Genomic DNA, 19,055 nt, shown 5'->3' on the forward strand with positions numbered 1-19,055 from the left:
GCTCCTTTTGCTGTTCTGCAATGGCTGTCCATCCTGGATGTGCTGCAGAAGGAATTGATGAGGCCTACTCTGTTACCTTTTTTTTTTTTTTTTAAGTTTTTTAAATTTATTTTTGAGAGAGAGAGTGAGAGTGCAAGTGGGGGAGGCACAGAGAGAGAGGGAGACGCAGAGTCTGAAGCAGGCTCCAGGCTCCAAGCTATCAGCACAGAGCCCCACGCAGGGCTCGACCTTGTGAACCGTGAGATCATGACCCGAGCTCAAGTCAGACACTCAACTGACTGAGCCACCCAGGTGCCCCTACTCTGTTACCTTTTAAGACAAGTGGCTCCAGCCGCTGGATGTGCCCACACCCCATCACTTGCTATCATCCAGGCACAAGGCACCAAGTTGATCAGAGCCAGCTGAATAAGGGATGGCACCTGAGGCCAAAGACATACCAAGGTGAGTGACCAGCCCCAAGATGGACCCACAAACTCCATCCATACTGAGAGTGCCAAATCGATCCATCAAACGCAGCGTGCGTGCCCCCCACGTCTCTCTAGGAAGTAGAAATGTGGGGCAAACAACAGTGATATAGGTGCTTTTGTTTGGACTGCTGTCCTGAGTCCCCATTAGCAATTTTCTCTGTGGTCCCTGAGGCATGAGGGGCCAGCGAAGTGTGAGAAAAACTAGAGTCTGGGACCGGGTGGCGGTGTCCCCTTCGAGCTCACATTTCTCTAAATATCTGAAGTGACTTTGCATATTAAGCTTTCTGAGTCATGGGCTCAGGAGTCAGAATATCATGGGTTCAAGTCCCAAATTAGCCATCTCCCGGGACTGTTCCATGCGAAGCCTCAAAAATGGTCATCTATTGTTAGTAACAATTCATAAGTCAACGTGCTCTACTTTAACAATAACACAAATGACTCCCAGAGAGGTCGAGCCACTTGCAGGAGAGCAGAATTCAAACTCGGGTGTGTCTGTCTCCGTTTGTTACCATTTTCTCAGCAGCCTGACTTCACTGACTGGTTCTCCGCCAGGACCTTGGGTTGCATCCAGCACTGCATCCCCACCACTCTCCAGGGTGGGGAACGGCCCCCAGGGCTGTCTTGGCACACGTCCCTTAGGGGGTGGGAGGCCCAGGGCAGGCCTGGGCCCAGGCCGGGCTACAGGAGGCTCCCAGGTGTGGGGGAAGAAGGCGTCCTGGCCGTTCTCCAAGCACATTCGGAGCCAACCCAAGGGAAACCCCAATTCTGTCAGTGCCTGTACGCCTGGGGCACAAGCATTGGAGACATTAAATATTAAACATATCGGCTGGCTTCCAAGCTTGGTAATTAAAACTCTTATTTCATATTTTACAGAGGATGGACGGGGAGGTCACGAGGCTGCTCTAAGAGGTTTCATAGCTCCCTTGTTCACAGACGAAGTGGCTCTTCTGAGGAAAACCTCCCTCTCACTCAGGACCCAGGCTGCCCTATTTATAAAGTGATTTCCTGAGAGGGTGGGGAATGGAGGCCTGGAGGTCTCTAAGGAGGCACCATTCAGGGCTCCCAGCAGGGTCTTTCTACTTCTCCAAAATGGGTCTGTGTGCCTAGGAACCTGCAGAGGGCTCGGCCTCAGGCTCCTCACCCCTGCTGCAATGGCAGCCTGGGAGCTGGAGATGGCTCTAGAAATGGGAAGGGAGAGGAGCTCCAAAGGGGGCGGACTGGAGGGAGGGCTAGAGGGAGGGGAGCCTTCCCTTAGCCTCTAGCGCCATCTGCTGACCAAGTGCTGAACTGCAGCTCTCCCAGAGGCCCTCTGGAGACCAAATTCTAGCTTTGCACAAGGACTGGGAAAAGAGGGATCAAGGAAAATCAGACCTGGTGCTTCAGGGAACACTTTTAAAGCAAAATTTAGACTTGTGAATTGTTCGTGCCATCATTCTCCGGGGTCAAGGACATGGACTCGGATGTGTGTGGACATAACAGGGTGTGTGTGGTCATTGTGGCCTGTCCTTTGAGTGTTCATTGTGCTGAGCACTGGCCTACATGATTTGCACCGGTTATCTCCCTGTGGGTGCTGTTCTCACGTTACACGCCCATTTTACAGATGCAAACTTAGGCTGAGAGAGGACCCCAAAGCCAGATTACCCCCCTGCCCTCACCCCCAGAGTCAATCTTTATTCAAGGCCCCTCCTTTCCACCTCCAAACAAACGAAGAGCCCTCTTCTTTGTCCCATAGTCATTGCTACCTCAAGCACCTCTCAGCTTTCCTTGGGCCACTGCAAAAGCTTCCTACTGGGATCTCCCACAAGGATTTTGATGCCTCCCACCTTGCCCTCTCTAATCTATTCTTCACAGAGAGCCGTTATGATTTTAAGACGTGAGTCAGATCACACCTGTCCCTTGCTCAAAAACGTTGATAGCTTCCATTGCCTTTTAAATAAAATCTAGGGGCACCTGGGTGGCTCAGTCAGTTAAGCGTCGAACTTTGGCTCAGGCCACAATCTCACAGTTCGTGAGTTCGAGCACCGCATGGGGCTCTCTGGTGTCGGCACAGAGCCCACTTCAGATCCTCTGTTCCCCCCCACCCCTCCCCCACTAGCTCTCGCTCTGTCTCTCAAAAACAAATAAACGTTCAAAAAAACTAAAATAAAATCTAAGCTCCTTGCCATACTCAAAAAAGCCCAAAGAGTCTGGAGATGTGCCTGGTTGGCTGGGTTGGTAGAGCATGTGACTCTTGATGTTGGGGATGTAACTTTGAACCCCATGTTGGGTATAGAGATTACTCTAAAAAATTAAATCTTAAAAAAAAAAGGAAAATCTTAAAAAAAAAAAAAAAAGCCCTAATGGTCTGGAGGTGGTGTTCTCACCGGCCCCATTCATACCCCTCTCCCCTTCTCCCCCTCAGTGCTCCAGCCATGAGGGCCCTCAGTTCCTCAAACATGCTAAGTTCTTTCTGACCTCAGCCCTGTTGCCGAGGCTGTTCACTCTGCCCAGGGGGCTGTTCCCTTTGCTGCTTCTCCCCTAATTGAAAATTCTCTATGTCATGGGCCCTCTTCACAGAGGTCTTAGAGGTGGCCTAGTTACATCTTTCCTTGCCCAGGTCACATCAGATGTAGCCTCACAGGATGCCACATCAGGATGAAGTAGAGAACCAGGAGGTTGGCTAGCCATATAAAACAAAACAAACAAACAAAACAAAAACACACAGAAATCCACTTGAATTGGCTAATGCCCCAATTCCATATTTCATAGACTGAAAATCAGAAATCCTGTCAGAGCCCAGAGGACCTGGAATCAGGAATGAGAGATCCTCTGGGAAATGAGTGGCCCCTCCTCTTCTTTCTCCCCTCCTTCCCCCCCCCCCCCATCTAAAGACTTTCAGTTACTGGAATACAGATAGACATATAGTTCAATGAAATAGAATTGAGAGTCCAAGCATAAACTTACATGTTTATGGTTAACTATTCTTCAACAATGGTGCCAGGATAATTCAATGGGGGAAAGTTTAACCTTTTCAACAAATGGTGCCGGGACAACTGGACATTCTACATGCAAAAGCATGAAGTTGTACCCCTACCTCACACCATATACAAAAATTAACTGAAAATTGATCCAAGACCTCAAAAGAAGAGCTAAAACTATAAAACTTTTTGAAGAAAATGTAGATATAAATCTTCATGACCTTGGATTAGGCATTTGTTCCTTGATAACACCCAAAGCACAAGCAACTGAAAAAAAAAAGCGGGGGTGGGGAATTGGACTTTGTCAAAATTAAAGCTTTTGTGCTCCAAAGGACACCATCAAGAAAGTGAAAATATTTGCAAATCACATAAATGATAAGGATATAGTATCCAGAATATTAAGAATTGTTATAAATCAACAATAAAATGGCAAATAAGCCAGTTGTAAAATGGCTGAAGGGTCTGAATAGACATTTCTCCAGAGAAGTATACAAATGCACAATAAGCCCATGAAAAGATGCTCAACATCATTAGTCACTAGAGAAATGTAAGTCAAAACCACAAATTACACCCACTAGGCTGGCTACAATAAAAAAGACAAAAAACAAATGTTGGCAAGGATGTGGAGGGATTGGAACTCTTCTATCCTGCTGGTGGGAATGTGAAATGGGGCAGCCACTGCAGAAACATTTGGCAGTTCCTCAAAAACTAAGCACAGGGGCGCCTGGGTGGCTCAGTCGGTTAAGCGTCCAACTTCGGCTCAGGTCACGATCTCATGGCTTGTGAGTTTGAGCCCTGCGTCGGGCTCTGTGCTGACAGTTCAGAACCTGGAGCCCGCTTTGGATTCTGTGTCTAGCTCTCTCTCTCTGCTCCTCCCCCACTCACGCTCTGTCTCTCTCTCTCAAAAATAAATCTTTTTAAAAATTAAAAAAAAAAAAAATTGGGGCACCTGGGTGGCTCAGTCGGTTAAGCGTCCGGCTTCAGCTCAGGTCACGATCTCGCGGTCTGTGAGTTCGAGCCCCGCGTCGGGCTCTGTGCTGACAGCTCAGAGCCTGGAGCCTGTTTCAGATTCTGTGTCTCCCTCTCTCTGACCCTCCCCCGTTCATGCTCTGTCTCTCTCTGTCTCAAAAATAAATAAACATTAAAAAAATTAAAAAAAATAAAAATTAAAAAAAAATTAAGCATAGAATTACCATATGACCCAGCAATTTCACTTCCAAGTATATACCCAAGAGATCTGGAAACATGTGATGTCCACGCAAAACTTGTACATGCCCATGCTCTGTGGCAGCGTGATTCTTAATAGGCAAAAGGCGAGCAAATGGCTTTTAACAGATGAATGGATAAACAAAATGTAGTGTGTCCATACAATGAAATATTATTCAGTGATTCTCTTTAAAAGTACCAATAGTGCTCGCTTCAGCAGCACAAATACTAAAATTGGAACAATACAGAAAAGATCAGCATGTCCCCTGCACGTCGATGCCATGCAAATTTGTGATACATTAAAAAAAAAAAGTACCAATATATGTGACAACATGAATGAACCTTGAAAGCCTTATGCTAAGTGAAAGCAGTCAGATACAAAAGGCCACATATTGTATGAGTCCATTTATGTGAAATGTCTAAAACAGGCAAATTCAAAGAGACAAAAAAGTAGATTAACAGTTTCCAGAGGCTCAAGGAAGGAAAGGATGGGGAGTGATTGCTAATGACACGGGGTTTCTTTTGGGGGTGATGAAAATGTTCTGGAATGCAATAGTGGGGATGGTTGCACAACTTTATGAAGGTGCTGGAAACAGTTGAATTGTACACTTTAAAAACATGAAGCTTACGGTATGCAAATTATATCTCAATTAAAAAAACAAAACAAAACAAAAAACTCCCATGGTCCCAGTGACTTTTCACCATCTAACCCTTGCTTACCCTTCCAGCTCTACCTCTGGCTGGTCCTTCCACTGATCCCTTTGCTCAGAGAGGCAGAAACTCTAGGAATGATTTTTTTTTTTTAAGAGAGAGCATGACTGGGGGGGAGAGGGGCAGAGCGAGAGGGAGAAAGATGATCTTAAGCAGACTCTATGCTCAGTGCAGAGCCCAACGCAGGGCTCGATCCCAAGACCTGGGACCATGACCTGAGCTGAAATCAAGAGTTGATGCTTAACCGACTGAGCTGCCCAGGTGCCCCTAGGAGTGATATTTTAAAGAAAGGATTTAATTTTGAGATTTGACCTTAGACTGTAGACATGAATGAGCAGATTTTCTTTATTTCTTTATTTTTTTAATTTTTAAAGGTTATTTAAACCCAAGTTAGTTAACATATAGTGTAATAGTGATTTCAGGAGAATTTAGTCACTCATCACTTACATATAACACCCAGTGCTCATCCCAACGAGTGCCCTCCTTAATGTCCCTCATCCATGTAGCCCACTCCCCCACCTCCTAGTTTTCTGGATTTAAGAGTCTCTAATGGTTTTTCTCCCTCTCTCTTTTTATCTTACTTTTCCTTCTCTTCCCCTGTGTTCATCTGTTTTGTTTCTTAAATTTCACAGATGGGTGAAATCATATGATATTTATCTTTCTCTGACTGATTTGAGCAGTTTTTCTGAGTCTGGGCCGGCGTCCACATGGGAGCCTCAACAGCGCCAGAGTAACCTGGCTGCTGCTTCATCCCCGCCCTCCTAACTTCACAGAAAGTTCTAGCAGAGCCAGCCTGTCAGAAGGGCATTCTGAGCAATGCAGCTAAGCTTAGCTAAGCTGGCTCAGCACAGAGCCCCCCACTGCTCTTCTCACCCGCTCATCCAGACTCAACCCTTAAATCTCAACTGCCAGCACGCGGTGTCTCTGGCCCTTCCTCCAGACTTGGGCGGGTCCCTCATCTGGCCGCCATTCAGTCCTGCATATGCGTCTTTATGTGACTGTTTTCCCGTGGACGGCAGTAAAATGACTAGAGCAATGGGCATCTTCTTCTATTCTAACAAAGGTGTTCATAGGCTGTCACAGGGCTGGCTGTGCTTCCTTTTTCTCAAGGGATGGTGGTTCTTTCTGGACCTTGGGCCCCAGTTGGCAGGGACCACGTTGGAACAACTCATCGTGGGGTCCCCAACATTTAAAATGAGGCCTGGCACACAGCAGGCACTCAATGTTTATAAAACAAAGGAACAGGGACACCTGGGTGGCTCAGTCGGTTAAGTGTCCAGCTCTTGATAGCGGCTCAGGTCATGATCTCACAGTTCGTGGGATCAAGCCCCACATGGGGCTATGTGCTGACAGTGTGGAGCCTGTTTAGGGTTCTCTCTCTCCCTCTCTCTCTCTCTCTCTGTCCCTTCCCCACTTGCACTCTCTTTCTCTCTCTTTCAAAGTAAATAAACATGAAAATTAAAAAAAAAAAAAGGGGGGGCGCCTGGGTGGCTCAGTCGGTCGAGCATCCGACTTCAGCTCAGGTCATAATCTCACTGTCTGTGAGTTCGAGCCCCACATCGGGCTCTGTGCTGACAGCTCGGAACCTGGAGCCTGCTTCTGATTCTGTGTCTCCCTCTCTCTCTGCCCCTCCCCTGCTCATGCTCTGTCTCTCTCTGTCTCAAAAATAAATTTAAAAAAAACATTTAAAAAATTGTTTTAAAGAGTAAATAAACATGAAAAAAACCACAAAGTTATAAATATCTAGGAGACAAAACAGGAGTAGCAGGATGATGGTGGAGCTAGGGGCCTCAGGCGGACGGAAGAGGGTGCACAGCAGGGTAGTTCAGAACACAGGTTCAAGAGCCAGGCTCCCAGCTCAGTCACTTACCAGCTGTGTGATCTCCAACAAGTTACTTCACTTCTCCGTGCCTCAACTTGCTCATCTTTAAAAAAGAGATAAGGGGGGCACCTGGGTGGCTCAGTCAGTTGGGCGTCTGACTCTTGATTTTTGGCTCAGCTGGTGATCTCACAGGTTGGAGAGTTGGCGCCCCACATCAGGCTCCATGCTGACAGTGTAGAACCTGCTTGGGATTCTCTCGCTCTCCCTTGCTCTCTGCCCCTCTCCCACTAGAGCACACGTGCTCTCTCTCACACACACTCTCTCTCTCTCTCTCAAAATAAATAAATAAATTTAATAAAAATAAAAATAAAAAGAGATAAAAATAGCACCTCCCTCAAGGGGTTAGTAGAATTCATCGGGCTAATGTTAGCAAGATGCTTAGCAGTATACAAGTGTTTGTTGATAGATAGATAGATAGATAGATAGACAGGTAGATAAATGAAGGAAAGGCCAATCATTCCGTTTCTCTCTCAAAGCCAGAGTGAAAGGCAATCCCTCTAGGGAAGCTGCCGCTGGGGTTCCCCATTTGAGCAGCTGGAAGGCAATGTGGCACTTCTCTAAAAATACAGAGGTTTAAAGCACCAAGACAAACGCCCACACTGGTACGAACATCTAGACTAGAGGGTGTTGCATTAGCATACTGTTAGTTAAGGAATTATAGCTCTTAGGGTACCAGCTTCTGCACAATAAAATGATTTTTAAAACAACATTTTAAAAGGCTGATTAAAACATAATGCTCTGTTTAGTTACTGCCACAAAATGTTTCATTTGCAAATGATAGCCTAGCGGATTTAATTTACTTTCTGCTGACACCCGTATTAGATGTGATGGACCAGGCAGGCTCGGCAAAGGCTGCAGGCTGCAGGCTCCAGAGTGGGGGCGTGGGGATGTGAGCTGGTGAGCATTTTGGGAGACGGTGGCAGGACCAGGCCTCCCCCCACCCCTGGGCCCTGAGGGCCTCCCAGGGGCCTGCACACTAGTCTTCCCCATGGAGGACCTGGGGCTTGGTAGAACACCACGTGCTGAGAACACAGGCTGAAAACTTGTTTTCCCAGGACCAAGTTCAGCCAACTGATCAGTGACCTCGCTCACATCATGATTTAAAAAAAAAAAAACAAAAAAACAAAAAAACAAGCCGACATTTACAAACCCGGAGATGTCACTTAAAAGTCTGACTGTTCTGCTACTTGGGGAAAATGGGAAAAACCAGCAGCACTGCACTGGTGTCGTCATGGCAACAAGAAGCTGGCATGTGAGAGGTCACGTGCTTTCCAGTTTGTCACAGTCCCTGCCATTCCCACTGTCTCCCCAGCCGCCAAGTCCAAGTTAGGGGCCTCCTCTCTGCGACCACAGCCCTTAGCTCCCACGCTGTACCGAAACTGCCTTTTTTACTTCTCTTTTCCGGCTATACTGCAGACTTCGTGAAGGCAGGAATTGTGGCTGCTCTGCTCCCCGCTAGATCCCATAGCCTGGTGTGGGGGCTGGAATATTGCAGGCCCTCAAAAAACATTTACTAACTGCATCAATTTCCTATTGCTGCCACAACAAATCACTACAAATTTAGCAGCCTAAACACCACAAATTTATTATTTCAAAGCTCTGCAGAGCCATCCTGTAGAGAGAGGGTAACGGTCAAAAGTCTATCTGACAAGGATCTCACCCTTCCTAGAAGTTCTAGGGGAGGATCCATTTCCTTGCTGAGGTTGTTGGCAGGATTCAATTCCTTGCAGGTTATGGGACTGACAGTTTGCTCGCTGGCTGCCAGCCAAGGACCATTTCCAGCTTCTGGAGGCCACCCACATTCCTTGGCTTGTGGCTGCCTTCCTCCATCATCAGAACTAGCAAAAGCGGGTTGAGCCCCCTCTAATGCTTCAAATCTCTCCTTTTTCTTCTTCCACCACATCACAGGCCCAGGCAAGAAAGGTTTTCCACTTTTAAGGACTCATGTGATTAAATTGGGTCCACCCAGATAATTCAGGTTAATCTCCCCACTGCTGGGTCTTCAACTATCATCACACCCGCAAAGTCCTTGTTTCCACGTAAGGTAACAGACTCGTGGGTTCTGAGGATTCGGACGTGGACATCTTTAGGGAGCTGTTATTCTGCCTACCACGCTAATGAATGAAAGTTATTGAAACATCAGCCGGATGGAGAAACAAGCAGGAGAGGGGTACCCGGCACAGTGTGCTACCTGCTGACAGGAAGGTGGAGGAGTGAGTTAGTGGTCCACAGGGAGGGTGGGGACTTATGGGAGACAGGAAAGGAAGACTTTCCTCCATCAAGGTAAGGATTACAGTACAACCCTCTGGGGCCAATGAGGAAGCTGGGTCAGGAAGAATTAAAATCCCAGGCAGAACAGCAAGGATGTGGGTTTAACTTCCCTTGGACTAGAAATTTATCTTCCCAGTTATAAACCAGATTTCAGTTAGACTCCTGGCCCTTTAATGCAAATATGGTCAGGGGCACCCGGTGGGGGGCGGGGGGGGGGGGGGCAGTCGGTTAAGCAGTTAAGCGGCTGACTTCGGCTCAGGTCAGGCTCAGGTCACGATCTCATGGTTCATGGGTTCGAACCCCACGTCGGGCTCTGTGCTGACAGCTCGGAGCCTGCTTCGGATTCTGTGTCTCCCCTCTCTCTGCCCCTCCCCCACTCACGCTCTGTCTCAAAAATAAACATTAAAAAAATTTTTTTTAGAAGAAAGGCACTTATTTGTATAGGAAAACTGAGGAAATCAGAGCATGAATAACAGGAATCAAAGAACAAATAAAGGAAGAACTTATGGATAGGATGAAGTTGGTAGAAAAGAGGTCAAGCAATGGCAATCCATGTGATTTGCAAGGGAAAAAAAATGGGTACTCGACTGTAAAGCACAGTAGATTAAATGGTGCTGAAAGGGATAGTGTGAATAATGAAGTACATTTTACGAACGGCTTCCAGAGCAGGAAGAGTTACATTCTGAGATTAGAGGATGCGGACCAACGACAGAATTAAGACCAAAGAAGCAAAGAAGTTAATGGCAAAGAAACCCTCAACCTCCGAGAAGCAGAAAGAGTAGATTCTCCACGGGAGGAGGACTGGCTGGGCCTTGTCCTGACTCAGGTACCTCGTGAGGCACCTGCTCCTTGGGATTCTCCTGGTCATCTCACTCTTCTCACTGGTTGCACCCCGCACCCTTCATAAAGTCAAGCCCAGATACTCCAGGCTTAGAAGATGGGCATTATCAGCAAGAGAGAAGAACCTACAAGGGCCTAACTGTGTAAAAGTGTGTGTGTGTGTGTGTGTGTGTGTGTCTTAAAGGAAGCCAGTCAGTTTTTTTGCCATTGAAACAGTTCTACAGGGGTGCCTGGGTGGCTCAGTTGGTTAAGTGCCCGACTTCAGCTCAGGTCATGTTCTCATGGTTCATGGGTTTGAGCCCCGCAACGGTCTGTGTGCTACCAGTGTGAAGCCTGCAGCCTGCTTTAGATTCTATGTCTCTCTCCCTCTCTCTCTGCCCCTCCCCTGCCTGCTCTCTCTCTCTCTCTCTGTCTCTCTCAAAAATAAAATAAAATCATTAAAATACAAATATGATCAGCTGAAAAGCATCACCTCTTCTCCCGTGGAGAGCTCAGGGTGCTTCTAAGGCACCTGCAAGTAGCCAGGGTGTACCTCTCACTAGTAACCCCTGGATCTAAGTGCCAGGTTATGATGAATCTGTGCTATTTCTATCCCTGTACCTCGCTGTCTCCAGAGGAACTTGATGGTTCCTTTGATGTACACACACACACACACACACACACACACCACTCCTGCAGAGCCTTTGTGGGTCTAACAGAATTTATTGAAAGACTAGGATGACAGGGGTGGGGGTGGGGGGTGGGGGGGGTTGGTTAACATCACAAGCATCCAAGCAAAAAAGTCCTTAAATTCACATATTAAATGTCCTTTATCTTAAACGAAATTTCATGCTTCCTGCATCAGAGATTTCTCTGTAGCCACACCACAGAGCCATACCGTCATGCTGTCTCCTCTATCCTTTCCTTCTTGCTCTTTACCCCCCTCCCCTGGATGGGCCCCTCTGAATTCTCCCCATTCTGGGATACAGAGTAATGACGATATGTTGTGCTATTGGCCCTAATTCTAAACTCCTCCCTTATCCCTTTACCAGGTGAGTTTGCAGCTCCCGCCTCACTAGAAGTGGAGTGCACTTTCCTACCCCCTGACTGTGGGCTCAGCCACACGACTTGCTGTGGCCCGTGGGATGCGAAAGGAAACGATAGAGGTAAAAAAAAAAAAAAAAAAAAAAAAAAAAAAAAAAAAAAAAAAAAACAACAAGAAATGTGTTTGCACGGTGCAACCAGTTGCACGTCTGTATTTCCTGAGAAGCGTTTCCCCTGGGTAGCTACTGTCCCTTCAGCCAGGCGCAGAATGAAAATACATGGGCCGACCTGAGCCCAACCTATAATGAGGAGCGAGGCCCAGATGGACCTCCAGCTTGAAGCAGAGTTGCCCAGTTGAGCCCAGCTTAAGTGAGCCACCCCAGAGCTGACCTGCAGACACATGAGTGAGGATAAATGATTGTTGTTTTAAACCCCTGAGTTTTGGGGCGAGTTGTTTTGCAATAATAGCCGACCAATACAGTCATTAGCTCTGGAAGTGGCGGGGGGGATGGGTTGCCATCACAAAAACCTCAACTCTGTGGCATTGGGTTTGGGGCCGGAAATAAGTAGCAAGGAAACACTTACAGAGGCCTGGAAAATGGTGGAGAAACTCTTGTAGGAGACAAGAAAAGGCACCCCGTGTTAAGTAGTGAGAGACAGCTCATAAAACGGTTGTACACGATGAGGCGAATAGCAGCAAATTTGCCTAAAGGACTTTTAGAGTTGGGGGAAGACATCTAGAGGCAAAAGGTGGAACATAGGGCTTTACTGCTACTAGATACACGTAAAAAGGTCCTACCACAAGAAAGAGATACACTCAACAAACTGCGGTACATCCATATAATGGAATACCACTTAGCAACAAAAAGGAATAAACTACCAAAGCCACAGCAACACAGATTAATCTCAAATGCATTATGCTAAGTGAAGTTTAAAAAGGCTATATACTAAGCACTCCTGGGTAGTTCAGTCGGTTGAGTGTCTGACATCGGCTCAAGTCATGATATTGGGGTTCGTGAGTTCGAGCCCTGCATCGGGCTTGATGTTGTCAGTGCGGAGCCTGCTTTGGATCTTCTGTCCCCTTTGCTCTCTGCCCCTCCCGCGCTGACGCTATCTCAAAAATAAACAATGCCCTTTTTTTCAAAAAAGGCTACGTACTATATCATATACGATTCCGTTCTGGAAAAGGCAAAAGTATAGGGACAGAAAACTGTTCAGTTGTTGCCAGGGCTGAGGAGTTGGCTACCAAAGGGCATTAGGGAATTTCTCCAGTAACTGGATCTTTTCTACTTCTTGATCATGGTGGTAGTTACATTATGGTATGCGTTTGTCAAAAACCATAAGACTATACTCCAAAAGGGTAAATTTAACCGTAAATTGTACCTTCATTAAAAGATGCGAAGATCTAGGGGCTCCTGGGTGGCTCAGTCGGTTGAGCATCTGACCGGCTCAGGTTATGATCTCATGGTTCGTGAGTTTGAGCCCCATGTCAGGCTCTGTGCTGACAGCTCAGAGCCTGGACCATGCTTCTGATTCTGTGTCTCCCTCTCTCTCTCTGCCCCTCCCCTGCTCGCACTCTGCCTCTATCTCTCTCAAAAATAAATAAGCATTTAAAAATTTTTTAATTTTTTAAAAAAAGGAAAGATCTATCTGCCCTAGTCATGATAACATGATTGTGCTAAAATAGTAAATACCCAACTCCAAAGTTTTAGAAGCTTATAGCTTCCAAAACATATCTCTTCATTGCTCTCTATTTTTATCTCTGGTTACGCTCTGCTTCATGCTATCTTTACTCTAGGACCTATTTTGTTGTTGTTGTTGTTGTTGTTGTTGTTGTTTTTAAAGACACACATTTTTTTTCTTTAATATTTTATTTATTTTTGAGAGAGAGAGAGCGTGAGAAGGGGTGGGGCAGAGAGAGAGGGAGACACAGAATCTGAAGCAAGCTCCAGGCTCTGAGCTGTCAGCACAGAGCCCAAGGTGGGACTCGAAGCTACGAATCGTGAGAACATGACCTGAGTCGAAGTCAGACACAACCAACTGAGCCACCCAGTAACCCCTTTAGGACATATTTTGATGAGGCAGTCACCTTCCAGAGCATTGCTGGTCTCCATGGCAGGGAGAAAAATAGAAGAGGGAGATCATGCCCTGGTTCTTAAGCTTCCACCTGGAAGTGACACGTGTCATTGCAATTCCTTTCTCGCTGGTGAGAGAAAGTCACATGGCCATACCTATGTTCAAGGTTTACCATACACGCAGCAGAAAGACTGCAAATATTTGATAGACAGCACTAACGAATTCCACTATCTCCACTATGATGGTGAATTTGTCAATTTCTTTTCCTACTACTATCAATTTTTACTCTATACTATTCTTTGAAGCTCTAATATTGTATGGGTACGATTTAGAATTATTATGTACTTCTGGCAAGCTGAAGCCTTTTAATTATAAAATAGCCTAATTTCATTAGTCATCCTTTGCTAAGTTAGGCTACAATATAGCAAGACAGTGCTCTTAAAGATATTGCTCTTAAACCACCCGCCTGAGAAGGGACACTTTTCATATCGCATTAGTCAAAGAAAGTTACATGACTACACCTAACTTCAACACGTCAGTGCCTTAGAACAATAAGGGTTAATTTCTCACTCATGTTATATGTCCTTTGTGGGTTATTGTAGTACTACCCATTCTTCATTCTGTGTTATCTTCATTCAAGGACCCAGGCCGCAGTATACTCTTGGGACATAATCTTGTGGCAAAGGGAAGGAACGATGGTTCTTAAAGCTCTGCTCAGGAATGCACACATAACTTCCGTTCAGGGGGCGCCTGGGTGGCTCAGTCAGTTGATGGTTGGACTCCTGATTTCGGCTCAGGTCATAATCTCAAGGTTGTGAGAACGAGCCTTGCTGCAGGCTCTATACTGACAGCACGGAGCCTGCTTGGGATTCTCTCTCTCCCTCTCTTTCTGCCCCTCCCCACTTGTGCTCTCTCTCTCTCTCTCTCAAAATAAATAAACATAAAAAAAAGAAAAAAACTTTCATTCCTGTTTCAGTCACAAAGCCTGAGTCCAGGGGCGCCTGGGTGGCTCAGTCGGTTAAGCGGCTGACTTCAGCTCAGGTCACGATCTCGCGGTCCATGAGTTCGAGCCCCGCGTCGGGCTCTGGGCTGATGGCTCAGAGCCTGGAGCCTGTTTCCGATTCTGTGTCTCCCTCTCTCTCTGCCCCTCCCCCATTCATGCTCTGTCTCTCTCTGTCTCAAAAAAAAAAAAAACAAAAAACAAAGCCTGAGTCCATGGGGTGGAAAATACAGGCCTCTTATGGGGACGGGCTATAAATTATTGAAAACAATAATGCAATCCACCACACTATTTTTGGCAATGCTTTTTGCCTTAAGGTCTATTTTGTCCGAAGTTAATATAGCCAACAGATCCAGCATGGAATCTCTTCTACCATTCTTTTACTTCAAATTGTCCATCTTTGTATTTTAAACAGTATATAGCTTGATTAAAAAAAAAAAACTGGTGTTAGAATCTCTTTTAATTAGAAGGCTTAGGGGTTTTTTTTAATGTATTTATTGCGATTACTGATACATTGGAATTTTTTCCACTTTATTTTGTACTTTGTATGTTTTATGTTCTTTCATTTCTGCCTTTTTTACCTTCCTTCCTTTCTTGTTTGCCTTCTTTTTAAAATGTTTTTTTTTTTTCGGGGTGCATGGGTGACTCAGCTGGTGAAGCATCCAACTTCAGGTCAGGATATGATGTCACAGTTTATGAGTTCGAGCTCTGAGTCAGGCTCTCTGCTCTCAGCACAGAGCCCGCTTCAGATCCTCTGTCCCCCTCTCTCACTGCCCCTTCCCCCCCTCCTTTCTCTCTCAAAAATAAACATTTTAAAAAATAATAAAATTTTTTTTCTTCTTCCGGTTTGGTCCATAACTCTATTTTTATTCTTTCAATGGTAAGCCCCCCAATTTTAATGTTCATATTTAATTAAAAGTCTAATGTTAATCAGTATTTTTATGGACAGTGCACAGATTTTGATTAATTGAACCATTGACCACAATGCTTTGCTTTCCCTGTATGCAAACCCTTTGCGATGATCCTTCATACCTCCCTCCTACTGTAACATTGAACTCAGTGATGTGCCTTGCTTTGGCCAATTAGATGTAAAAAGTGTTTTGAAAATGTGCGTGTGTATTTCCATTGCTCTCTTTTGTGTCCCTGCCATTGCCATGAGAACTTATCCTGTCAGCCTGGCTGGCGAGTGAGACACACAGAACAGAGTAAAGGCCCCCAGCCAAGACCATTCTAGATCAGCTGATCCCAGACATGTAAAAGCAAGTCCAACCAAGCTCAGCAGTGCTTCTTAATCCACCCCAGCTGACACCAGATGTGTGAGCAGTAAACAAATATAGTTGTATCCCTCCCAGGTTTTGTGGCTGTTAGTTATGCAACAGACAACTAAGGCATGCTTCATAACACTCTTACACTTTATATACAATCATTCCATTATTTGTTTCGCCTTTCTGAACCCCACAAATTATAAGTTGTACTTGTTTCTTGCCCTGATACTTGTTCATGTTTACTCATGTTTGTGTCTTCTTTACTCACCAATCTTTTTTTTTTTTAATTTTTTTTAATGTTTATTTATTTTTGAGAGAGGGAGAGACAGAGTGCAAACTGGGGAGGGGCAGAGAGAGAGAGGGAGACACAGAATCTGAAGCAGGCTCCAGGCTCCAAGCCATCAGCACAGAGCCCGACGCGGGGCTCTAACTCACGAACCGTGAGATCATGACCTGAGCTGAAGTCGGACGCTCAACCGTCTGAGCCAGCCAGGCGCCCCATTTTGCTCACCAATCTTTATTGTTCCTCAGATTGCCTTCCTGGGATCATTTAATTTCTTCCTGAAATATATCTTCTAGAAGTTCCTTCAGTTAAGTTCTGTTGGTAGAAATGCTTAGTTTTTGGGGCGCCTGGGTGGCTCAGTCGGTTAAGCGGCCGACTTCGGCTCAGGTCATGATCTCGCGGTCCGTGAGTTCGAGCCCTGCGTCGGGCTCTGTGCTGACAGCTCAGAGCCTGGAGCCTGTTTCCGATTCTGTGTCTCCCTCTCTCTCTGACCCTCCCCCGTTCATGCTCTGTCTCTCTCTGCCTCAAAAATAAATAAACGTTAAAAAAAAATTAAAAAAAAAAAAGAAACGCTTAGTTTTTCTTGATCTGAATAGTGCTGTGCTTTCATCCCTGAGAGACTAAGTATACAATTCTAGGTAGACAATTATTTTCTCTCATCACATTAAGGCGGTTATTTCATTAATGATATTATTTCATGCTCTTCTTATCATCACTGCTCCTGTTATTGTCGTTGAACAATCAGGAGTTGGCATCACTGTCATTACATGGTAGATTATAGGACTTTCCTACTTCTAAAATCATCTCTTGTGCTGGCGTGTTCTGCAGTTTCAGCAGAATGGATCTCAGTTTTTACGTCTTTATCCTACTTGGGGATTCATTGCATTTCCTGAGGATTCTTATCTTTCAATTCTGGAACGTTCTCAATCATTATTTGACAATTGCCTTGCTCATACTCATATTATAATCACCTAACAGAAGTGACAAGCTTATGATGGACGTTCTCGCTCTTTTCCATTTCTTTATCTCTCTGGGATGCCTTTTGGGTTGTTTTCTTCAAAACTCTCTTTTAGTTCACAAACTTCTCTTCAGCTGTATCTAATTCGGTGCTTAACCCTTCCAATGAGCTATACATTTAAAACAGATCTGCCTTTGGGACGCGTGGCTGGCTCAGTCAGTAGAGTATGTGAGTTTGAGCCCCATGTTGGGTGCAGGGATAACTTAAAAAAATAAAATATTAAAACAAACACCCCCCCCCCCAAACAAGATCTTCCCCTGTACTGGACTTCTCTGCTTATTTCCTTATGGGTTTTGTGGTCATTGATCATGAGTTCATATTCATTTGGAAGACTACCTGGCCTCTTTGGGTTGATAGTGAGTTCTTCCAGAGAGGTCAGGTGTTTGTTTCAGCCAAATACCATAGGTACTATCAACACAGGCCCATTTTAAACTAAAGTGTCCAGCTTGTGGGCTTTTGGACCATGCAAACATTGTGGCCATGTGATGGCCATTTGAGTAAAATGCATTACCTCTCCATCCAGAGCCAAGGCAGAGAGACAACTTTCCTTGTTGCCTATCGCAGCAGGGCAGATTTTCTTTCCTTCAGTTTATCCTTCCCTTAAAGAGATATTCCTTCTTGGGTCCCAACCTGATGTTCCAATTTGGCTCTCATCTTGCCTGGACCTATAGATGTCCCTACGGCTTGTAGCAGCATCATTGTTTACCTACCTCCAGAGACGATTTTCAAAATATTCATCAGTATAGCACACATGCTAACCCATCAGAACCGATGCAGACTATGTCTGTTCAAAGTTTCTGATATTTTTTTTAAGTTTATTTCTTTGAGAGAGAGAGAGAGAGCACACGTGAGCAGGGGAGGGTCAGAGAAAGAGGGAAAGAGAATCCCAAGCAGGCTCCACACTGTCAGCGCAGAGATCAACGTGGGGCTCAATCCCACCAACCATGAGATCACAACCGGAGCAGAAATCAAGAGTCAGATGCTTAAGAGACTGAGCCACCCAGGGGCCCCATCTGTACAAAACTTCTGAACATCAACTCTAACTTCCTAGGCTTGTGTTTCTGCTTCTCCCTAGCCTCAGATGATTTTCCTGACTTTTTCACAAGCTTATCTATGTTTTGAAAAGGGTGCTTTTCAATATTTCTCTTAGTTTTTTAATATAAATTGTAGCTGCTATATTTGAAGAGTCTACAACATTGCTAAAAATAAAGTCTAAGTAAGAAATGCATTAGGCTCATAAAACAGAACATCCAGAGTTAAGCTATGACTGTAGCTTAATGTCATATGAGACCTAGGCTCTTTCCATCTTTTCACTTTGCCAGCCTTAGCATTTGCTTTTTACATCATAGGCACATGATTGGACTGAACTTCCAACCTTAAGATCTGCTAAGAGACAGGAAGAAAATAAAAGTGGCAAAGCACTTAAGGGGCATACTTAACTAAAAGTCCTAGTGGATTTTGTTAAAAAAAAAAAAAAGTACTACGTGCCAGAAGCTGGTCACATGACTGTGGCTAGTTTAACCACTGGCTAATAATGAGAATGAGATTACCATTAATAGTTTGGACTGATTATGAGTCATTCTAGCAGGGGTGAAGATCTACCTCCCAGAGATCAAAAGATTTCCTCTGGTACCTGAACAAAATGAGCCTTTTTCCTGAGGGTTGGGGAGGGTACCCAGCTCAGCGCCTGCCACACAGAGGGAACTGTTCCATTCGTTGTAGATTTACTGAGCATCCACTACGTGCCAAAGGCATTGTGGAGGCAAAAAAGATTTGATACGATCTCTGCTAGGTAACATGAGAGAGATAAAGTTTGTAAAGGGTTTAGGACTTGGAATCAGCTTCCTCATCCACTGTAGTGGCCTCACTCATCGTCCGTAAAGCCGATTAACCTGCTCCCGGTTACACTGCGCAGTCGCTGGCTACAAGGGCGCCCTCTCCTGACGCCCCGCCCCAAAAGTGAGTCCCGCATGCGCACACCGCCTTCTCTCTGACGCACCCCCGGAAGCACTGGCAGTCCCGGGGGCGGAACCGGGAAGCATTTCCGGGGGCGGGA

General features: G+C 45.5%; 1 non-coding gene across 1 annotated transcript; it reads left to right on the forward strand.

Annotated features, from left to right (window-relative positions):
• The first annotated feature begins 4,834 nt into the window (after positions 1 to 4,834).
• On the forward strand, positions 4,835 to 4,941 carry LOC115500170. The gene has a single exon (XR_003964421.1). It is a non-coding gene; the product is annotated as a U6 spliceosomal RNA (small nuclear RNA).
• The last annotated feature ends 14,114 nt before the right edge of the window (positions 4,942 to 19,055 follow it).

The sequence above is a fragment of the Lynx canadensis genome, chromosome D4 (assembly GCF_007474595.2).
Source record: "Lynx canadensis isolate LIC74 chromosome D4, mLynCan4.pri.v2, whole genome shotgun sequence".
Classification (NCBI taxonomy): domain Eukaryota; kingdom Metazoa; phylum Chordata; class Mammalia; order Carnivora; family Felidae; genus Lynx; species Lynx canadensis.